This window comes from Mya arenaria, chromosome 1 (assembly GCF_026914265.1).
Source record: "Mya arenaria isolate MELC-2E11 chromosome 1, ASM2691426v1".
Lineage (NCBI taxonomy): Eukaryota > Metazoa > Mollusca > Bivalvia > Myida > Myidae > Mya > Mya arenaria.
Genome location: NC_069122.1, coordinates 52,971,634 through 52,997,401, shown reverse-complemented (window position 1 = coordinate 52,997,401; position 25,768 = coordinate 52,971,634).

Below are 25,768 nucleotides of genomic sequence, written 5' to 3'. Positions count from 1 at the left end.
TGTATATATTGTATAATTGTGATTGTTCAAAATATTGTATATGTTGAAATCACCCTTGGGTGGAAATAAAGAGAATATAACACCCTGTCTTGCACAGGCTTAATTGAAATTCTACAAGACAACATAACTATTTCAATAGCTTAATTTGTAATGTTGAGGTCATCGCTTTGGTACGGTCAGTAAAATTAAGAAATTACCGGTTAGCGTTCACTTATGCCACTCGACTGTTAGTAAACCCGAAGCAAAAACGTCCAATGTTAAGGTTTCCGAAGTACATGTTTTAGTAGGACAATGTAACATTTTTGTTCTATTGTATACAATTTGAATGTGTATATTAATCATCAAATATGGCACTAAATTCAACATATTGTTGTTGTTTTTTGCTCAAATGAAGTAAAAAAATGATTAGGATTTTAAAAAGTCAATTAAAGAAAATAAATGCTACGTGTTTTTATTAAGCAATCTATATCGACCGTAAAAAAAAACAAAAAAAAAACGATATCTGTAGCTAAAATACCAACTGTCCACTGAACTAGCATGACACTTCACCTAAAATCAAAAAAGAAAGACTATAGACAATTTACATCAAAATTAACAAAAACTATTGTGGCTGGAATTAATTTGTTTGACAGATAATTAGTGTTCGTCCCAATTCTTGAAGGTTATTAAATTGATGAAAATATATTCATTAAAGAGTTCTTGGGTGGATTGCGCGGCATGAGAAGAATATTGAAAGACATTTAAAAATGGCTGAAACGCTTGTACCGGAAATCGTTTTTATCCGTACCGAAACAGAATTTTGGCTAGAAAAAGCGCGTTTTTTTAGGAACAACTTTCAGAAAAAAGTAGTACCGTAAAGATATTACCAGTTTGCACAGAAATATCAATATATCGAACGCTTGTGAACAATAGAAAAAGGGAATTATTCGGGAATTTAGTGTGCGTATGTGATAGATAAATATACACTTATCAATCCCAGGTACAACCTTGATTAAGGTCTTTCACTTAATGTAAAAAAGAACAATTCGACCAAAATTTGGTATACGATCGTGTTCAATAACTATAGATTGTAAAACTAATTCTATCGAATTTACAATGATTATAACGAAAGTGAAAACTGATTTTGTTGATAGCTAAATGTGCGATAGTTACGAACTAATTGTAAACGAAGTAATCATACGATAAAGTTGATTCCACATGTTCAGTTTGTTTAAGGATGGAAACTGGACAGATCCATTTCATTCAGAGTGGTACACTCAAGGTGCAGTTAGCCATTTTATTTATTATTTCTTCAAATAATATATCCTGTCAGAGCCACATAAATTTCCGCGAAACCTAATGTTATCAAATCAACTTAAAATGTTCATGATCAGATTCAGATTTAACCGTTAAATGAAGAAAACATGTTGCTTAAGATCTTTACATTTGGAAACAATGCCTAATGATGTCTTTCACAGACAGTAGACTTTTGAGATTTCAAATAAAATAAAAAAAGAGTCTTAATTAGTTATAAGAAAATGGCCTTTGATATTGTGTGGCCTAATCAATTAAAGCAGGAGTTACCAAATATACGTCTCTGATCAACCAACGTGGATTGTATCCGATCTAAAATAATGTTCGTTCAATACTGGTAACGATAAGCCAAACGACCAATTATGTTTTAATATCAATCAGATTCATTATATATGATAGCTTCATTTAACACCTTAGATTTTCTATTTTAATTATAAGGCAGCTGCTGGAAATTGTTTCAGAAACAACGGGGCTATCAATCAATTTGTATCGTGGTATTCTGTATTTCATCTGCTTACTAATAGCTATTATGCCGCCAGGGATTTTTTCATGGAAATTGGTTTTCTTATTGGTTCTCAATTATTTACAGCACATGTGTAACTTCTAAAAATGGCCTGTTTAAGATCATCAACAGAGGCATGACCAACTCGGTTTGTTGGAGAATGCCACAAAGCTGCCAACTGTTGAAAATATATAAATAATAAGAAAATATCATTTTGACATGTTGATGATTGTTAAGTATGTCTGTAGTGTTTGTTTTTTTGTAAATGTGGCGTTAATTCGTTTGTGTCTCAAGTTCATTGTTGGCACGACCCTTTACTTGCGCCCATTAAAAAATGTATGTTTTGTTTAATTTTCGACTAGAAGTGAAATCGTCTTGCTCCATTGTCTTCAAAAAAGAAGCGAGTCGTTTATTTTTGATAATGACAAAACGATATTTTGGATACATTAGGAACTCATCAACAGATCCAAAATTATGTTCGTATATGCAATTTTGATGGCTAGTAGATATCAATGTACAACCTTAGACACACCGGAATGATAAAAACCAGAAATTATTTTGAGCAATTAATTATGAATGTTATGTCGTTCATAATGATAGCCAAGGCTGATAATGATACATTCACAATGGTCCTATTCGATAATAAATGTCTAAAGGAAGCGATGCATCATTTGGTTATACATTTTTTGTTGCGTCATGAATACTGGTTTTTTTCCGCATATATGATATAAGTTTCCAAAAGTTTGAAGATATATTTCCAGGACCAGAAGCAAAAGATAATACTCTGACTATATTAAGCAATGAACTGCATATAATACTGTCTCAAGAAATAAGGAATGATATGGGTGGATTTATTTAGAAATTGAACACTGTATCTTATAATTTTAACTTTAACACACATTTGTCATCAAAACCTTTACCATAAATCAATTAAAAATTAGTTGAATCAGCATTTCGAAAATATCAAATATTAAATACACATGCCACGTAAGAATTTAAATGTGACTAGGCCATTCTGATATTTGTCTTCTAACATAACGCGTTTCAATTTGGGCACTGCCAGCCATTTCATTTTAGATGAACAAACTTTTTATATCACTTCTTGCAACAAAGACATATCAATATCAATATTTAAACTCATCTGAACGTTTAAGTATTCAAAGCTAGGTACTGATCTTACCCGTAAACGAAGGACAGATACAGGATAATGTAGCAGTTGATGACATTTCCAAAGTTATGTTAACTCTTCAAAAGTCAGACATCTGACAAAAACCACTCGGGAAAGGCTTTATCACTACGAGTTAGGAGCATCCAAATTGAGTCTGCCGTAATTATTCCATTCTCATAATTAATCATAAACTATTTAAGAATATATCATATCTGCTGAAACGGGTTGAACATGTTCTTAGGGTTATTTGTCAAAATTAAGCTAAGAAAAATAATTCGGTTTATACTTTATGGACATCTGTTAGGGACTTGATTGAAAGAAGACACATCAGGTTACCGTTTAATTGTTAGATGTTCTAGACCTGTTTTTGTGTTCTATGTCTTTGGCGTTTACCCAGTGCCATTGAGCCGGGTTTATGTTTAGACCTTTTGGTACTGAGCTTGTTTCTGTAGGTTTTCACATAAGTACTGCTATTAGGTCCAGTGAATTTTCATTCATTGACAGCCACCTGGGTCGGGAAATTTACAGGTTTAATCCCCGACCGCGTCTGGCCGAAGAAAGTTGAAAATGGTGCTCCCTTGAATTGTCCTCGGAAATAAAGGGGGGAAACTGGTTAAAAGCACAATAATAATATCGTACAAAAATAATATATTAAAAACAAAGCCAGATTTAACAAAATTGCACCCAAAATGTTCACTGGTATCAAATTAGATATTTCATCGGAATTTAGTACTTAAACTGGTACATTTTTATACAAAATCCAAAATTTGAATACAAAGATAGTTGTTCTTAATATATATTACTAAAGTCTTTCTATGGGAATGCATCTGCTGCAATGGACTTATTTCCCGTTCCTTGTTTCTTTAGGTCTTTACCTTTGCTTCGAAGGGTTGCCATTGTTTGACAAAATTGAGGTAAATGTGCAACCGACGTACTATAGTAAAAAGCATTAAGAAGTGTAGAATAAAACACATATTGTATCAATTCGTTGGAAGGACTGTCAAACCAGTACTTTTTATCAAACATGATATTTTGTTGATTTCATTGATCTGACAAACTGTAATGTATTATGCAAGGTTAAGGCCTTTCAAACGATGAAAAATACACAAATATTAAGAACCCGACAATTGATGCCGAATGCGTTTTTTTTTTAAATCCATTTTAATTTCATTCACAGTATTTGATTCTTTAAATCAACAATTATTTGTTGCAAACTTAAAACTGCACTCTCACAGATATACCATTTTCAAAACTTTTTTTTTGTCTTGGAAAGAGCATATTTTAGCGTTTTAACTAAATAACTGCAAACCAATGATAAAAGATTGCTGACAAAAAATAGCTAGCAGATTTTCATATTTCCGTTCAAAAAATAATGTTTTATTGCTTTAACCATTTTTAACTGTTTAAGAAAAATGCACAAAACATCAATTTTTGAACTTAACAATTAAAATATGCGATCTATTTTTTTGCAAGCAGTCTTGTATGCATGGTTTCCATGGATTTTCGCAAAAATCGGCTCGTTCGAAGCAAAAAATAAAAAAGTTATCAAAAGGTTCAATATGTGGGTGGCTAGTCTTTAAAGCTGCACTCTCACAGACTGAGCTTCCCGACAATATTTTTTTTGTTTTGTCTTAGAGTGAGCAAAATTGTGCGTAAATGTGTAAAAACCAAGATATCTCATATAAGACCTAATATATAAATCATTTTAATACTTACCTTTGAAAATTGGTGAGTTATGGTTAAGAGTTTTTCTAATGCTGTAAGAAAAAAAACGGCAGTTTTCTGAACAAATGTGATCTGTCCTTTTCTGAGTTATCGTGTATTACTGAATTGAAAGCATTGATTCCAGACCGTGACAAAAAATAAATAAAAAACTGTCAATCATTGACATTTTATTCAAATTCCAAATTCTTGCATACTTTTTACATTTCTTCTAGCAACTGTTTTTTAACGTTATGTTTTTAGCTCATTTTTTTTCGAAATTTCGTTATTCGTTAGTTTAGTGTGTACACCTTGACATTCTAGCCGTTTTGCAAAAAAAAATAACCTTGCTCATAGTTATTACTAAAATATCATTTGAAATATTATAATGAAACTTGGTACACATGTTAGTCAATGCCAACACATGTTGTTTTCAAAGTGCGTAACTATAGCATTAATCAAAATTGAGTTACGTTCCCTTTGACGTTCGAAACAGACAAGAGTTGGCTTGGTGCCCAATCATGGCGCTATTGTTTATTTACCATGTGTGTAAACTGTTGAATATCTGTGAAGTAAAAAATTGACTCGCACGACGCATTTTAAAAGTATTCGCATAAAATATAATCTGTATGCATTAAGAAAACGAATAAAACATGTTTCCAATATCGGTGTGGAAAAAAACCCTAGTGCAAGCTAGTTACACAGCATGCCTTGTTACGTGCTTTTGGTCATATTTCTGCACTGGAAACTCGTAAACTTACTTAATCAAGAAATGACTTTTTCGAATTCTTGTATGTTTTTCATTTTCAGGTTCAGTCTGGCTGGGTTGAGTTCATTACCTAAAAGACTACTAATCATCCCACGTATGGTAGATGGCTCGTACTCAGATCTGGCCTCCCCTCTCCCTTCTCTACTTAGAATTCCTGGATGAGTTTTATGTGTGACCCTGTCTTGTTCTTAGTGTTTTTGTTTTTTGAGTTTCCCTATATTAAAAGGGGCTGAGGTTTATACTCGCAACGCGCTTATTTGGAAGTTGGTGTTCATCAACTTACAGTTTACGTTTTGTTGCAGTTTGGACAGGATTGTTCAGTGGGGGCGTTTCAACAATAGGCAAATTGGCTGCTGATGCAATAGTGGCAAAAGATGCAATAGTTGCAGTGGTGGGGACATACGTTTCATTCTGGATTTTGCTGGCAGTAAAAGGAAGCATGTCTGGACATGTAAGGTAATGATTAGTGCAAGATTGACTGGTGGTATTCATGGCTGTTTTGGACATGGCATCATCAAAGAAATCCTCATACGAGTTGAAACAAAGAGATTCCGGAAGTCATAATCTGGCATGCCTTTAATCAGCTCATGTCTAGCTGCAAGTTTTATGTCGCCCGTCAAACGTGTGTGCTCTTTGTACATTGAATGTGTACCTAGGGGTTTGACAATATCTATGGTCTTCCCCTTTTCACCTTTACTATCAATTTGTACTGCATCACCGATCTTAAATTGTTTTAAAGTTGCAATTGTTGATTTGATTAGAATTTTATTGATGATTTTATTAATGAATGGAAAAAACTCGATTTCACATTTTATATGCATTTTATTATCATTTTACGCTAAAAGAAGCGGAACAAGTTATATTGCCATTAAATATTGTTTTATTTTTTCTTTAAATTGTACTTTTTCTTTAAATTGTACTTAGTTTTGAATAAAAAAAGTAAAATCTTTAAATTGACGTTCATTTTCATTTTTCACGCGAAAATAAAAGTAGTTCTCAAAATTTAAAAATAGTCTGAAAGTGACATCATCATTACAGCGCGTGACTCATCTTACATGGGGGTGTAAGTTGTTGTTTTTTTCCAGTACTGGTCACATGACCGGAAACACACGTCCGGTATGCAAGAAATATATTTCCCAACCCTAACATTGTTTTGTGGAATGTATTACCTAACACTGAAATAGGTTTCTTACGTATTTTGAAACTATGATTGAGGATTTTGTCACTGAAAAATAACCAATCCCCTGGCTTTCAATTACAAATCATTTCTTCTTGGACTATGCTTGCATGAAACCCCTACGGAGTAACTTTGTGGAATTATTCAGAAAGGTTTGGGCATTAAGTTTCTAATGAATACTATTTTAGAATTATTGCCATTTCAAGCCGTATAAACTGTAGAACGGCTCCCTGGTTGGATAAAAGACTCTACAACGACCGATGCCAAAAATATTCAATTCGATTAGCTTCTAGGTTGTTAATAGTTTGCAATTGTCTTTTGGGTTTTAAAATCTTTGGTAATAAAGAAGGAATGCACACGATCATAGTGAAATTTGCAGATAACAACGTCGTGAGGTTCACCTGAGATTTTAAAGGTAAATTATTGAAGTGCTCATATATTTATAGACCGAGGTTAAGCTGAAACAGTTGTCTGGATTTATTTAGAAATACTGCAGATCACAAATGCGTTTATGAAACTACACAATTCCAGGGCAATAAACAGTTAACAACGGTAACGCTCACAATGTTGTTTGCTGTAAAAAGTTATGAACAATCGGCCAAATGGTGTTCACTGAAACCAAGTACTCTATGGCCGGCACGGTGGTGTTAAATGTAACAAATTTCTAAACAATGAGACTTATTTTCTTATTGCCGATTATTGTTTACAGTAATGATAGTCCCAATGTTTTAAATACAACTAAGTTATGAACAATAGGTCCATCGTATTGACCTCTGATCCACTGACCTCAAAACAATTAGAGTTCATCTACTGGACATCAACAATCTGCCAACCAAGTTTAATGTTCCTACATCCCCCCGTTCTATTGATTAGAAACTTTCTTTTTTTTAAGCTCAAACATTCATCAACACTAAAAACGAATATTATATTTCACTTTTACCTTTACTTCAATAATGTGATAACATTGGAAATTTTCCAGACGTTCAACGAGTTTTAAGATCTATTTTGACATAATCCCTCCCCAAACCTTGTAAAGAACGATTCACATATGTTTTGACTGCAGCAATATTTTATACTTGATTCACATTTCAATCAAGTAAAACATTTTTACACATGCGCTGAGTGTCAATCCCACTGCAAGCAGAAGCATGGTTTTAGTAACTTTTCTTTTCTTGACATTTTCACACCCTTTATGCGACAAGAGTTACTCATTCATGGAGTTCATTTTCATATGTGTCATGTTTAAATATTTGTTTTCTTTCGTTTCTCCAACACTTATGTGAGGAAAGTACCCACGTTTATTGAGTCACTCACTCAGTGAAGCAGCTTTTACTATTGTCCACTTCCATAATTCCTTAATTTGTGTGCATTTTCGTTGTGTTTTTTTTCTTCACTTTTTTCATTTCCCTAAACCTCTACGTGCGAAGGTTTCACTTGTTTATGGTGTGTAGCAGTTTGAGCAGCCTAAACTGGAAGCGTTTACGGGGCTAGAGCGATTTAAAGCGATATTGTATTAAACAGATTATGTACGAATAAATGTTACTTTGCACGTGTTGTATATGTCTTTGCACATATGGTAAAGGGCTAGAGGGGAACATTTTCACGGAGAGGCCCCAGACCATATTTTCCACGTTCCATTGGCTGGCCCTCCCCCATGATGTGCTACCGTTCTCGTTTGTACGAGTTTCCACTGTATCTGGTCGTTGAAGGGAGCCATCTCTGATATTATACTGAAAATCAGTACAAGATATATTACTTTTTAAACAAATTGGACATAATCTAAAGGAAAGGGTTTATTGTTCAGAACTGTATCACAGTTAAAAACACTGGGCCGACTGTCACAGTAAAAAACAATGAGCAGAATGTTTATACTGTCTTTGGAAAAATATAATAATTTTGAATATCTAAAGACATATTTCGTGCGAAAGTTTTACTCATTTATGGTGTTTAACAGTTTTTTAGTGTTTAGCTGGATGCATGTACAAGTCCCATCAATTTGGCTAAAATACTGTCTGAGCTATGCCTCTTGAATATTGTTGGTGAGGTTTAGGTATCCGGACCCAATTTCTCAAAACTTCTTAAGTTTCATATAACAGGATTAAACTAAGCTCACTATTTCTGTATAATTTGTGTTATATTTGCTTCTTTAAGATTATTTAGACTTAGAGATAGGAATCATCTTTATTTTAATTACAATAAACCATTTTTCATGTATCAAAATCAAAGTTAAGTATGCATTTTGGCTTATTGAAGTAAACTACTTAAGCCTGTAAACCTTTTTGAGAAATTGAGGCCCGATGATTAATCGTTCCATTACCCGAAAAATTGAACGAAAGGCCTCGTGACAAATTTGATGTTGGTATCATTTGCAAGTGGACGTATGTAAAACAAAATGACCGATACAACTCCATAGATAACGCTATTGTAGTTCTTGTTTTCTATTCTTTATTTTCACTGAATATTATATTATTGTATTGTACAATAACTTTAGATCGAAAAATAAAAAAGTGAATCATTCTCAATAATGATATGTAATTACAATACACATATGTTTGTGGCATAAATGCTAATTTGTTAGATTGCCACACCAGTGGAAATGGGTATTCAGTAGTTCAACAATATTTTATTTTGCAAAAGAGAGTTTTCATGAAACTAAGAACGCCCGATTTAGTTTGTTTAAAGTCAGCCACTCCATTTTAAATGCAAACATTACAGCCATTTCATTTCAAATACAAAGATTCTATCTGAACCATCTTAATATATAACGTCTTGCAACAGAGTTTTATCATTATTTAAAATCCCTTCCACTATTACGTTATCATAAGCAGACACTGATCTAACCCACGACTGACTGAAACAGGATGATATATCATTTGATGATATGTCCAACGTACTGTGATATCTTCCAGAGACACTGATCCGACACAAATCGCTCTAGAAAAACTTTATCATCACGAATATTAAGAGCTTTAAATAGTGTCTACCGTACTTATTCCCTTTTCATAGTTAATAAAACATTATCCCATCAAACGAACTCGTGTCTGATTATTTAAACTTTCTAGAAATAAATACGGTTTAAAGGGCTGTTATTTATTTATCACACTTAAGCTAAGAATTTTTATACGGGCATCTGTCATTAACAAGATTGTTAGAAGACATCACGTTTAAGTTTAATCTATTTAAATGTTCAAGAACTATTACAAGGTCCTGTAAGTTCAAACTGTCGATAACACTTTTTTATTTTATTTTCTGTGTGAGTATCCATATAGAAATCATCTGGGCAGCATGATCGAAACTGATACCAATAAAATCATATTAAATTACAAACCTTATCGGGAAAGCAATAACTTTCTTCTGTATATCTAGTTTAAAATTTATATTTTGTTACCCACACTTATGTTCTTAAACCGTAAATAAAGTGTTGTGGTAGCAATGATCCGTTGTGATGCTCAAAAATGATATTTGTTTCACTTCCCTTTAAAGATACCCATCTGAAAATATACAAAAACAATCACGCGGTTTTCCAGTTTAAAAAACGTATTAATAATATATAAAAATATTTAAAATAAAAAATACTTTTAGCCAGATTTTGATTTTTGTTCAGAACCTTTACCTCTAACACAACACATGCCAATCCAATGTGAAACTACATTGCTTGATAGGACAAATATGTGTTCCCAACCCTGATATTGTATTGTTGAATGAGTTTCCAATCCGTGATCTTGTTCTGTTGAATGTGCCTCCCAACCCTGCATTGTTTTGTTGGATGTGCCTCCCAACCCTGCATTGTTTTGTTGGATGTGTTTCCAAACTCTGGCCCCGATTTCTCGAAACTTCTTAAGCTTAACAGGCTTAAGTCGCTTATTTCAAGTAGCCATAATACAAACTGAAAATGGATTTTAATAAACGAAAATTGGTTTATTCTGGTAATCATACAGATTATTCCTACATAATTTCCTGAAATTCTTGAAGAAGTAGATATAACACATTTTATAGAACAACACAAATAGTGAGATTAGCTTAATCCTGTTATATGGGACTTAAGAATTTTCGAGAAATTGGGGCCTGATCTATTTTTGATGAAGTTGTTTCCCCAACCTTGACATTGTTTTGTAGAATATGTTTCCTAATCCTGACATTTTTGTGGAATATGTTTCCCTACCCTGACATTGTGTGTTGGAATATGTTTCCCAACCCTGACATTGTTTGTTGGATTGTGTTTCCAAACCCTAAAATTGTTTGTTGGAATGTGTTTCCCAACCCTAACATTGCTTTGTTGAATATGTTTCCCAACCCTGACATTGTTTGTTGAAATGTGTTTCCAAACCATGATATTGTTTTGTTGAATGTGTTTCCTAAATCTGACATTGTTTGTTGAAATGTGTTTCCAAACCATGACATTGTTTTGTTGAATGTGTTTCCTAAATCTGACATTGTTTGTTGGAAAATGTTTCCTAAATCTGACATTGTTTGTTGGAATTTGTTTCCTAACCCTGACATTGTTTTGTTGAATATGTTTCCCTACACTGACATTGTTTTTACCTTTCAGGTGGCCCCGCAGTGCCAGGTGAATGCGGTGGTTTTGTCTTCGCTTTAAACATAGCGGAGAATGGGCCTTACTTAGGGACCCTGGGGTGCGGGGGCATTTGGCGGGGATTTTACCATCTGTTAGTCCCCGAAGGGCGGGGATTTTAGCCGGGGTTGGCTGGACCGAAAGTCAAAGTTCCAGCTATTCCCCAGACCTGTGGGGGGGGGGGGGGCGTGGTAACAATTGACTGGTGCATTATTTATAGGTTTTGATTTACCGTGTACTACTGCAGTGGAAATAACAGTTGTAAAATGAATCGCGCTATTTAAAGACAGCTGTTGTCCTTGTTAGAAATATCCCAGTTTAGCAATTTGTGGGGTTATGTCTTAGTTATATCAGCTAGTTTTTACTTTTTCTCGGTTCACGATGGGCTAATTGTTCAGAACTGTGTTAAATGCAATAACCTCGTTAAGATCATCATTGTAAACCTTTTACGGTGAATTATTGAAGTGCTGCTCATTTATCTAAAACACAGCAAGAAGTAAAACAGTTGTCTAGAATCGTGCAATCTAGAAAAAACTGCAGATCACAAATGTGTCCATAAAAGTACAAAAAAAGTACCAGGGCAGTATATATTTGAAAGTTAACAGAACAGAACAGAACATACAATTTTTATTTGACTTATACGTGTGTACATCGTCGTAATACATATAGTTATACATATAAAGATGTCACGTATCTAAATTTACAAACATAATATAATAAAATGAAATATAAGCAAAAATATTATGTAAATTGAATACCAAATAATTATTATGTTAACTTTGGTAGTGAGGGAATGTTTCATGACTACTATATCAAGTTGAATTATTTATAAGTGAGTTGCGTATAATAAATGATTCTTTATTATATTTACAAGCATTCATAACTTCCTTTTTATCACATGAAACCAATAATTGGTGGAATTTGAATACAGATGGATTAACATAATAGCATCGTTTTATATAAGTTACACGTAACTGACGATAGCATGGACAAATAAATATGAGGTGATATTCATCCTCTATGTCCCTACTATTACAACATAAACACTGTCTTTCGTTACGAGGTATATTGTAACGTGCATAACGTCCTGTTTGTATTCCTAAAGGGTGTGCAGAAACTCTCAATCTAACAAAGTATAAACGTAAATTCTTTGGAACAAAATCAAAATATATTTCATAATCAAAGGCAGTTTTGAAAATTCTATACATATCCAAAACAGAACTGTTACTAATATTACCATAGCATTCTTGTTTAAATGTATCTATAATTCTACATTTAAATTCGTTTATAAATACATTAACATGCACAATATTTGGGTTATCAAATACGAATGCAAAACCATAATCATTTAACAGTTGTCTTTTTTACCTTAGATACCCAGTTTATACAACCCTTATTACAGTCATCAATGGCCTGGTTATACCATACACTGTAGCATTACATGTGTTTATTTTAACGTGTAACAATCGCTTACAAAACTTTAAATGTATACGTTCTATTTCTTTTGACTTACTAAAACCCCATATTTCACAGGCATTATTCAATATTGAGCCAACAAAAGAATCAAATAGTTGACAAAATATTTTAGGTTTAAGGTCGTATTCTTTGCATTTATATAATAAAGTATTCATGGCCTTAAGGGCTTTTCCAACCAAATGCTCTTGATTTAATGTAAAACTTCCAGTGTAATTTATCACAGTACCTAAATAATTAAAGTTATCAACAACGTCGATAGTATGGCCATTATATGTCCAATGCTCGTTACGACGTATTCCACCCTGTTTACGGAAAACCATTATTTTTGTCTTTGAAGTATTTACATCTAATCCCCATGCTTTCCAATACGAGTAAAGGGTGTTTAAATGGTTCTGGACTTCCTCGGGCGATTTCCCTAAAATGACCATATCGTCAGTAAATAGCAACGGAATTAATACAATGTCATCAATACTTAAACCGGAAGTGATGTTATCTTGCATATATAGTTCTAAGTCTTCTACAAACAGGGAAAAAAGAATCGGGGACATAACCTCCCCCTGGCGCAGGCAAACGGCATAACAAAAGTATTCAGATTAAGATGTACATGATTTCACACAAGTTTTAACATTTTCATACATATCTTTCACTATCCTAAGTAATTTACCTTTTATACCAGATTTAAACAACTTAAGCCACAGAGCATTGCGATAAATACTATCAAAACACTTCAACATGTCGACATAAATAACATATAATCTTTTATTATCATTGATGTATTTTTGCACAATAGACATTAAAATTATATATATATATTATATTTATATTAAAAATATAAATTGCGTCAACTGTTGAGCAACCTTTTCGAAATCCGAATTGTGCATCCGAAATAATGGCATTAGCCTCACAAAATGACTCGATGCGCTTATTTAAGATTGTTGTAAATACTTTTGAAAAACAACTAACAAGTGTAATTCCTCTATAATTATTGACATCATTAACAGAACCTTTTTTATGGAGTAGAATGATGACACCTTCTGTCCACTTTTCTGGAAAAAACCAGACGCTAAAATGCTATTAAATACATCACAAAAGTGGCTTGTTAATATGTCAGCGCATTCAATAAAGTACTCTTTTAATATACAGTCGCTACCAGCCGATTTATTTCGTTTTAAATGCTTTATTGCGTTACGTACTTCAATAATAGAAATAGGTTGGTCTTACTCTGGAAATGTAGAGTTATCTTCATCAAAATCATTACTTGAACAAAACTGTTCAGCCTCGTCGTTATTGCAATCAAACGTATTGTTGCTAAGATTTTTAAAAAAAATGTTTTACAATCTTCCAAAGGTGTATTACAATTATTAACTTTATTTTTTGATTTAAAAAATTCCCAAAATTCTCTAGGTTTATTTTTTCTTAAATTCTCAATATCCTACATTTTTTGACGATAAGCAAAGTTTTTCTTTTTACGAAGTAAATCTTTATATGACTTATTTTGTGCACACAGACTAGCTCTATTAATATCGGTTTTATTTCGAATTAAAAATATGTAAAGCTTCTTGGTATAATCGCCGTGCATTAACACATTCATTGTCAAACCAATCTGCATTTTTCTTACAACTATCAATATCAAACAATGGTTTGTTACTGTAAGTACAACGTTTAGAAAATAACGGGTCCGCGGCACTGCGGATTTTAGCCGTAAATCTATTTAAAACATCATTAATTGACAATCGATTTGAACAGTTTATATTATCAACAATATCATCGAAACAGGTAATTATGTAATAATCCCAGTGTGAAATTGTTCACGTAGAGTATTATCCCATTTAAATTTAACATCAGAAACAGAACAGAACAGAATATTTATTAGACTTAAGCATTACAAGCTTATCGTCATAATAGCAAAAAACACATATATATATATATATGGCATGCAACAATTTTAACACATAGCATATTATACGCTAAATACATTTGATTTGATTGTTTCTGGGATATACATGTGAGAATGAATTAATATCATATGATATAATTTTTAATTGAATATTACATACTGTCGGACATTATTTAAGATTTATCAAACAGTAATCATGCATTGGTTATGTATATAGCCGCATATGACTGCGTATAATGGGTAATGAAAGTATATTTGATTACATCGTAAGGACCAGGAAAATGATGCAAACATGTACTGAAATAACAAAACATAAGGACAATACACCAACCCAATATGAGTTTTTACCCTATCAAAAATAAGATAGAAAACATCCATGACACATACTTTATATCAACGAATCACGAAGTTTGAACGCCTTATCACAATACATTGCTAATTTTCTAATGAGTATTTTATTACTACTTTGCATCAGTGTATGTATCGTAATTATTCGAAAAATTATTACAATATAATGAAAACTGTATTGGAGCGTGATCGCTCCATTCATTGAAATCGCCAATAGTAAAGTTGGATATCAATGAAAAGTTACATTTATGGGTCGTCAATAAGTAATCAATTACGGGAGATCCGTTATGAGAATAAAAAGTATGTTTACAACTGTCACCAATTCTACCGTTTAAAATGTGAATACAAGTTGATTTACAAAGATCTAGCAATTTAATCCCATGACTATTATGTACATTTTCAACAGAGGCCCTAACAGAGGCATACTCAGGGACATAGTCTAGGTCGTCAAAAACAGTATTAACATTATCATGTGTAATAAAATCGCATTTGTTGCCTACACGGCTATTAAAATCACCAGATAAAAATATTTTACCAAATTCAGAAAAATATGTAATGTTATTTTCTAGAATTTCAAATAGATCTACGTTAAATGTATTGTAAACTGGCGAAACTTCGCCCCATATATAAGATGCACAAATATATTCATCCTCCTCAGTATTAAAGAAATTACGATCTAATTTTAGCCAGATAATGCTATCATAATGGGTTTTTACAATTTGAATGCCGTTTGCTAGATGGTCTTTAAAGAAAATAACGATACCACCGCTATTTCTACGGGCGTTTTTGTGTTGAAATTTTCTGTAGAAATTAAACGAACTGTAACCGCTTAAATTAACGTTACTAATTTGTCCAAGTTTCATATAAAAAAGCAATTATCAAATGAACTAATCAAATCAGAAAAATCAGTATTGCTCTTTTTTACAATCAGTTAAACCATTTATGCTCCACGACAGGATGGACACCTCACCGCCGTCGTGTCCCTATGCCCTCACAGCAGTTCCGTCGATGTAGAGGGTGTCGTTGGCTAGGTAAGCCCTCTTACCCAGCCGCCTCGCCTCTTTCATCTGGGAAACCAGCTTCCTTCTCTTCTGAATGACATCCGGGGGGAATTGTTCAAAAACTCGAAATGGGTCCCATCAAGCTGTTTCCATGATTTACGAACCATTTCCCGGTCTTTGAAAAAAGAAAACTTTGCAATAATATTCCTGGTCTTGCCTGCAACTAGGGAACCTGGTGACCGGTGAACCCTCTCAAAACGAATACTGTCCGCTACCTCACGGGCGATCGTGAAGGCATCCTGGAGATGCCGACGCAGCTTCCGCTCTGTCGCTTCCGCTTGCTCGTTCCCGTCGGTGTTATCCTCGGGCACCCCGGTGAAAACCAAGTTGTTTCTCATGGATTGAGACTGCAGATATGAGACGTCGTCACGCAGAGTATCTCTCTCCTTTTCCAGATTCGGCATCTGCTCTATCATGACAGCCGCGTGCATATCGACCCCCTCCACCTTGTCTTTGAGACGTATTACTCTCGCGTCAACTTTCTTCACTCGGTCATCCAGCGCTACCCACAACTTCTTGATGTCGACCTCAAAAGATGTCATTCTTTTTTCTAAGGATTCAATGGCCCCTAACTTTTTTCTACGGTTTCAAACCTACCATTCACGGCATTCAACACATTCATCAAGTCCCGGTTTATAGGTTCACTGCTGCTGTCTGCCTTGGCTGTACTGATCTTTGTAACTCCACTAACTGTGCTCAAAAATACACTACCGTCTAAATTCTCATCACCGTAAAGCACAGAATTAGTCCTGTTTAAAATATCACTTACAGATGTTATTCCAGTGTCCGAATCTCCGGATGGGCCTCTTTGTTTACATATTTTCCGGATATTGGTTTCATTGTCACTACTATTTCTATCTTTTCTCTTTTTATTTTTAGATTTAGCCGTTATATTTCATTGTGAATGTGTTCCATGCAATGTGTTCCATGCACTAAAATACATTATATCCACCACTCAACTAATCTTATAAAGCCTTTATTTTTAATTAATTCCAAAATTATTTTTCATTCTTTTTTCTTGACCCTATACCACCCGTCACATAAAAGTCAAGCGTGACTGAGATGACGTAACATATAGATGTAGATGTATTTTCACATTCAAAATTCGACTGTTCGCGCCTAGATCACGTGATCAATCGTTATCAACGATAACGCTTACATGTTGTTTACCGTTAAATGCACCTGAACAATCGGCCTAATATTGTTAACTATAACTTAGAACTGAATGGCCGGCCCAGTGTTGTAAACTGTAACAAAGTTATTAACAATCGGTCCACTGTTTTTATTTTTACTTTTACAATGAACCATATGTTGTTTACTATAACAAAGCTATGAACGATCGGCCTGTTGGTGTTAATGTGACTCGCTCATGTTTTACGATCAAAAATTAGTTTTCCCGGTAATGAAAATGTCAAAACCACTTTAATATTACTGATTCATAAATAGCCTACGAGGCATATAATTGATCTTCAACAATATACCTATAGAGTTGTAAGGACCTCAGCGGGTAAGAGATATGCCTTGTGGGTAATTCATGAATCTAAACTCATTGAATATCATTGGCGAGGATTAGGCAGTCAAAACCCTTTCTTTACTTTTTATATCGAGTTAAAGCTGTATTGCGTTGAGGCATCGAAAGACATACTTTATTCACTCCAATAATACAACTTTGAAATGAAGTACAACTCAATCCCTATAAAATATGACAAAATGGTAATCGTTGAAAGATCTCTGTTTCATTAAATACGGCTTGACGGGGAAAAGCGTTTTATATCATGCATTTAAGTGAATTTTAATATAATCAGACTAAGAGATAGCACAACCTCGTTTGTCGTAATTGGTCAGATCATTTTCACAGAGTATTAGGCAGGCAAAATTATTGTTAAGTTTAAGCAACATTTAAGAAAATCATGTTATATTCATAACAGTCATACAGAACACTTTAATGTACTCTGATACATACGCAGACATATAAGTGATATAAAAAAGAATTGTTAATCAAACAAAATTCAATAATTCATGATTATTTTTCATTATACAATATCGGTTAAAGAAATAAATAGGACTACTGGATGAGTACCTAAATCGGAACACTTTCGGCACTATTTGTGAAATATTTTTAGTTAGACTTGCACCACAACTACAAAATTTTCCATCAGAATACTAGAATTCAAGACCAATTGGTTGATATAAATGGCATTTTTCAAAATACTACCAATCTGTACGAAAAGTACTTTATACACCACACAATCAAGGACTGCCATTTTCGTGCTCGGAGTACCTAAATATGGAACAGTTTTAATTCGTTATTCATTTTTATGTATTCTTTTAAAATTATTGCTCCATGTTTTGTTTAAGCAGATTAATAATTCATGTTATATCCAGCTTGTCTTTTTTGTCATTTTTGTCAGTAAAATTTGATGGTTTTAGAAAAATACAGGCTGTACCAATATGCTGTGATTGTGGCAAGCATGAAGTCTTTCATCCGCATGCCATATATTGACATTTGAACATGAAAAACTTAAAATGATCGCAGTATTTGAAATACTTTCTGGAGAATCGTGTTCCTTGGAACTTGTATCTGAAGCAAGCGTCTTTATTGATTAAAATTGTAAATAAACTGATCTCGATCGGAAAAAATACTTTTATAATGGGTGTTCCATATTTAGGTATTGTTCCGATTTAGGTACTCGCCCAGTAGAGATGAAACGTGTGCCCGGTAGATTCATGAATCCACGACCGACGGAAATACATAGCCTTACCGATTGAGATTACCTGTCAGATAACTGTAAGAATCACGCAAACACGGTATGATTATGACACTGTTCCACATTTTTTACAAAAAACACTTGTTATGTTGTCTAGTGACGTTGTATGTCTCTTTATCAGTTTATGTTGTCTAGTGACGTTGGTTGTCTCTATATCAGTGTTAGTTGTCTAGTGACGTTGTATGTCTCTATATCAGTTTATGTTGTCTAGTGTCGTATGTCTCTATATCAGTGTTAGTTGTCTAGTGACGTTGTATGTCTCTATATCAGTTTATGTTGTCTAGTGACGTTGGTTGTCTCTATATCAGTGTTAGTTGTCTAGTGACGTTGTATGTCTCTATATTAGTTTATGTTGTCTAGTGTCGTATGTCTCTATATCAGTGTTAGTTGTCTAGTGACGTTGTATGTCTCTATATCAGTTTATGTTGTCTAGTGACGTTGGTTGTCTCTATATCAGTTTATGTTGTCTAGTGACGTTGATTGTCTCTATATCAGTGTTAGTTGTCTAGTGACGTTGTATGTCTCTATATCAGTTTATGTTGTCTAGTGACGTTGATTGTCTCTATATCAGTTTATGTTGTCTAGTGACGTTGATTGTCTCTATATCAGTGTATGTTGTCTGCTGACGTATGTCTCTATATCAGTGTATGTTGTCTGCTGAAGTATATCTCTATATCAGTGTATGTTGTCTGCTGACGTATATCTCTATATCAGTGTATGTTGTCTGCTGAAGTATACCTCTATATCAGTGTATGTTGTCTGCTGACGTATACCTCTATATCAGTGTATGTTGTCTGCTGACGTATATCTCTATATCAGTGTATGTTGTCTGCTGAAGTATATCTCTATATCAGTGTATGTTGTCTAGTGACGCATGTCTCTACATCAGTGTATGTTGTCTGCTGAAGTATGTCTCTATATCAGTGTATGTTGTCTGCTGACGTATATCTCTATATCAGTGTATGTTGTCTGCTGACGTATATCTCTATATCAGTGTATGTTGTCTGCTGAAGTATGTCTATATATCAGTGTCTGTTGTCTGCTGACGTATGTCTATATATCAGTGTATGTTGTCTGCTGACGTATGTCTATATATCAGTGTATGTTGTCTGCTGAAGTATGTCTCTATATCAGTGTATGTTGTCTGCTGACGTATGTCTATATATCAATGTATGTTGTCTGCTGAAGTATGTCTCTACATCAGTGTATGTTGTCTGCTGACGTATGTCTCTACATCAGTGTATGTTGTCTGCTGACGTATATCTCTATATCAGTGTATGTTGTCTGCTAAAGTATGTCTATATATCAGTGTCTGTTGTCTGCTGACGTATGTCTATATATCAGTGTATGTTGTCTGCTGACGTATGTCTATATATCAATGTATGTTGTCTGCTGACGTATGTCTATATATCAGTGTATGTTGTCTGCTGAAGTATGTCTCTATATCAGTGTATGTTGTCTGCTGAAGTATGTCTCTATATCCGTGTGTGTTGTCTGCTGACTTATATCTCTATATCAGTGTATGTTGTCTGCTGACGTATGTCTCTATATCAGTGTGTGTTGTCTGCTGACGTATGTCTCTATATCAGTGTATGTTGTCTGCTGAGTATATCTCTATAGCAGTGTATGTTGTCTGCTGACGTATATCTCTATATCAGTGTATGTTGTCTGCTGACGTATATCTCTATATCAGTGTATGTTGTCTGCTGACGTATATCTCTATATCAGTGTATGTTGTCTGCTGACGTATACCTCTATATCAGTGTATGTTGTCTGCTGAAGTATGTCTCTATATCAGTGTATGTTGTCTGCTGACGTATGTCTCTATATCAGTGTATGTTGTCTGCTGACGTATGTCTCTATATCAGTGTATGTTGTCTGCTGAAGTATATCTCTATATCAGTGAATGTTGTCTGCTGACGTATGTCTCTATATCAGTGTATGTTGTCTGCTGACGTATATCTCTATATCAGTGTGTGTTGTCTGCTAACGTATGTGTATATATCAGTGTATGTTGTCTGCTGAAGTATATCTCTATATCAGTGTATGTTGTCTGCTGACGTATGTCTCTATATCAGTGTATGTTGTCTGCTGAAGTATGTCTCTATATCAGTGTATGTTGTCTGCTGAAGTATATCTCTATATCAGTGTATGTTGTCTGCTGAAGTATGTCTCTTTATAAGTGTATGTTGTCTGCGGACGTATATCTCTATATCAGTGTGTGTTGTCTGCTGAAGTATGTCTCTATATCAGTGTATGTTGTCTGCTGACGTATGTCTCTATATCAGTGTATGTTGTCTGCTGAAGTATATCTCTATATCAGTGTGTGTTGTCTGCTGAAGTATGTCTCTATATCAGTGTATGTTGTCTGCTGACGTATATCTCTATATCAGTGTATGTTGTCTGCTGAAGTATATCTCTATATCAGTGTATGTTGTCTGCTGACGTATGTCTATATTTCAGTGTATGTTGTCTGCTGACGTATGTCTCTGTATCAGTGTATGTTGTCTGCTGACGTATATCTCTATATCAGTGTATGTTGTCTGCTGACGTATGTCTCTATATCAGTGTATGTTGTCTGCTGACATATATCTCTATATCAGTGTATGTCGTCTAGTGACGCATATCTTTATATCATTTTATGTTGTTTTCTGACGTTGAGTGTCTCTTTTTCATGTTATTCTGAAAAAAATGTTCACGTTTTTTTTTGTTTTTTTTTTGATAAATTGACTATATATGTTGACATTTAGATGTCAACATCAGAGTATATTTAGATTTTGTAGTCCCTTCAGCTGACAGGCTGATCAGTAACAAAGGTTTTTGACATTCAATTATATTATTGTTCTTGCATCCAGTATTTAGGTTAATCGGAAAAAGGTGGTTTGAAAATGGAACACAGCGACTGAATGATTTCATGTCACCATATGACATTTTTATTGCTTTCAAACATTTGGTGAAATACAATTCATTTTTTTTAATTCTTTAAGTACATGTAGTTTCTATTGTTTTTCTATTAACATAACATATATGTATGCTTATGTTGTATTATTACTTTTTTTTCTTTTTTTAATGTTTCAGCAATGGAACACGTTTACCTGTTTCCTGAAAGTTCTGATAGGTTCACAAGATTTATGGTAATTGACTAATCGAAGTGACTTCCTAAACAATTGACTGAATTAAAGAGCGGCTTTTTCTGACAAATATGTGGACCTACGTAGGCTATGTAGGGTAAGTGGGATATGATAAGTTTGTCTATGAGATTATTTCGAAGTATGTAGAACGAGCTGGATGGCCCTTGTATTACTGTTTGAAAACAACAACAATTGACTTCTTCATATAGAGTAACCCGGCCATTCTACTAAACCTGTAAGTGCTTCGATTGTTATAAGACGCCATCAAGTACCTCATTAAGTTCTCGATTGTAATTTGGACACATCCTTATTATCATCAATTATTTATTAATACAAATACCATCATGTATTCCAATATCACACTTGACTGTTGAAAACGCTATCTATTCAGATTATGAAAATTGAAGACAATAAAAGGTTTGTATTGAAATATAACGAAATCCTTTTAAATGTCTAATATTCCAAATAAAAAATCCATTTATTACACATTGTTTCATCCAAAACACATCGTTTTAGTATTTTGCGTGGGCATTATACTCGGGTTACTATTCTGATAACCCAAAATTTATGATGATATACTGTACGTATAAAGCATATTTGCCAACTTCCCTCGCATTTTAACTGTACGTTGGGTACATAGCTGTAGCATACTGAAAATTTTACAAAACTGCAACATGAGGGAATAAGTTTGTCGCATGGAAAACAAGTTTTCTCTTTTGCGCTCTAAGAAGTTCTGCATTCTGAAGTGAAAAGAACATGACAAAAACTATGTGTAGTTTGGCGATTTCGGTTTTGTTTTGTGTGTGTGCTATTTATTGGAACATATGCGATTCACTTAATGCACACAGGCATCCGTCCACAGATATTTCATATACGGTTTCAATGCCCGGACTTGTCGTCATAAGCGAATTTAATAAAAAGTCGATATCCCGGTGCGTACAATTGTGCGCAGTTTTACCGCAATGTTCCTCAATGCTGTACTGGATCACAGATTTTGAAAACAATCTTGTTACCTGTGCATTGCTCGAGAACGAATTCCTGCCTGTATCTTCAAGCAGTTCTGTGCCTAAAGTCGTGTTCATGGCATTACGCGACTGGGGAAAGGTAAATTTTTTGACAATATTATCTAGAGCTACCTTTCAACGCGCATATGTCAAAATATCATAAGGATAAATAATTTCAGTTCAATATTGAGTAAGTACTATGAATTCAATCTGTTTACGTGTACAATCAAAGAAAGCTTTACCAAAACTAATCAATACAGCTTTAAGTTTTGAATTATGTATTTAAACTACTCAGACCTATGGGCTCAAAAAAGCGAACATACGATAAGTACGTTGACAGGATTGCCCCATCTTTTCAACGATCGTGCCGTTCGATTGTTTTTTTTTGTATCCATACTTCTATTTATTTCGAAAATAATTGACGGATTAAACATAGTTTAAGTGGTTTTACTAACATAGCTTTTAGTTTAATGTATATCACTGACATACTATCTAACCAGAAGTCTCCATAACAATACTACTTATTTTGCAAACACATCGCTTAGTTTAATGTATATCACTGACATACTATCTAACCAGAAGTCTCCATTTCAATATTACTTTTTTAACGTTGGCATTCAATCTAACCAGAAGTCTACATAACAATGCTACTTATTTTACAAACACATTGTTTAGTTTAACATGTAACGCTGACATTCAGTCTAACCAGAAGTCTACATAATAATGCTACTTATTTTGCAAACACATTGTTTAGTTTAACATGTAACGCTGACATTCTGTCTAACCAGAAGTCTACATAATAATGCTACTTATTTTACAAACACATTGTTTATTTTAACATGTAACGCTGACATTCAGTCTAACCAGAAGTCTACATAATAATGCTACTTATTTTGCAAACACATTGTTTAGTTTAACATGTAACGCTGAGATTCAATCTAACCAGAAGTCTACATAACAATACTACTTATTTTACAAACACATCGTTTAGTTTAACATGTAACGCTGACATTCAATCTAACCAGAAGTCTACATAACAATACTACTTATTTTACAAACACATCGTTTAGTTTAACATGTAACGCTGACATTCAATCTAACCAGAAGTCTACATAACAATACTACTTATTTTACAAACACATCGTTTAGTTCAACGTGTAACTGACATACTATCTAACTAAAGAACTTGACCCTACGATATGTGTGTTATATGTACATTGATAATGATGGCCCGAATCGTGAATAAAATATTCTAAGGTCGTTTTGAGTGATCTTTTAGGAAGAGGGTTTACAATTTAAGAGGTACACGAACCTGCGCTTTATTCTGAATATATATGGTCGTTTCAATGTTGGCCGTTTCGATGATCGTATATACCTGCGTTCCTTTACCAATCTTCAGAAATCTCACTCTCAAATTATCATTGCTCTTTAATCCTTGAGGAAGAAGGTATCCGATGTACCATTAAGAGACATTTATTAAGTCATTGGTAATAATGTTGTGTTGTGATGTTCGTTGACCCACTTGATATTGGTCTCTATGAACGGGCAATGCATACTGTTTACTTATATGTACAATACATTTCCGAAAGAAATAATATTTACAAAGTTCTTGTAGAAAACTTGTTTCTAAATCGGACATAAAATAACTTGTTTTGCAATATCCCAAGGCAAAAACAAATGTTTTCCAATATTGCTTTCGATATATGTATTACTTATTTGTTGTTACTTATTACACCTATTTAAATGGTACCAAAATGATATGGGGTCACCACGCATCCAAAATGTAACATCGTTAATATTGAGAACAATAGCCGCATTGCACACATCGTGTGCTATCAAAATAAGTTTTCTCTTCGTGTCCCTACAAATTTCATTTTCTTTTAAAACGAAATGACCAACCTATTGTAGGCCTTGATAACTCAAATTGTTCCACTTCTAATAAAGTTATTTACTCTGTATTTTAATACATTTCCTTCCCTATTGCTGTTTGTGAAATTGTATACATTGGGAAGCTATAGCTATTAATTGTAGTTAAATGTTATATTATTCGTTGTGTATGTATGTGTACATTCATGATTTATAAATTGCTTTATTTCATGAAGATAACACATTAAGTTATATAGTTAGCTTCTTTACAATGTGGTCCCGAATGGATTCTACAAACGTATTAGTATACATTGCAAATTCAAACAATAACAAACATGACGACATTCAAACACAACATATACTCAGAACAATGTTCAAAGTTATAAGATACAAGAATAAATCGCATTTAAACAAACAATTTTAACAGACAGTCATTCACAAAAGTCATTGTTTTGTCATAAGGTGTTTTTTTGAATTGTGTTTAAATGCAAATAAAGATGATGATTCGCGAATAAAAAGCGGTATAGAATTCCAAACAGATTTAGCAAAATAAGTAAATGACTTTTTACCGTAGTTAGTCTTGCAGCAAAGGGAACTTAAATCATTATGGGTGGCAGACCGCAATGAGTAGTTTGTGTTTTGGGTGAATGAAATAACTTCACTTAAGTATTCAGGCATGAGACCATGCAAAAACTTGTAGATAACAAGTCCAACATTAGATTTACATCTATTGTCAAACGATAACCAGCCTTATTCCTTGAACAATGGACTGAATGACGTTTTTAACAGTTTCCTTAGAATTATTTTTGCAGTCTATTTTTCTGAATAATATATATTTAACATGTGTGTGAATGTATACATCTGCTTATAGGGTTCAGAAGATTAAATATTCATCGCATCGTCCACAAAAATACAGTCGCTGAAAGTGCTGCCCTTTGTATATGTTGCAGGAACATGAGGCCAGAATACTGAAACTATTGTTTTCGATTTAGATTATTGGAATTGAAATGACTTGACCTCATCGACAAAACCAA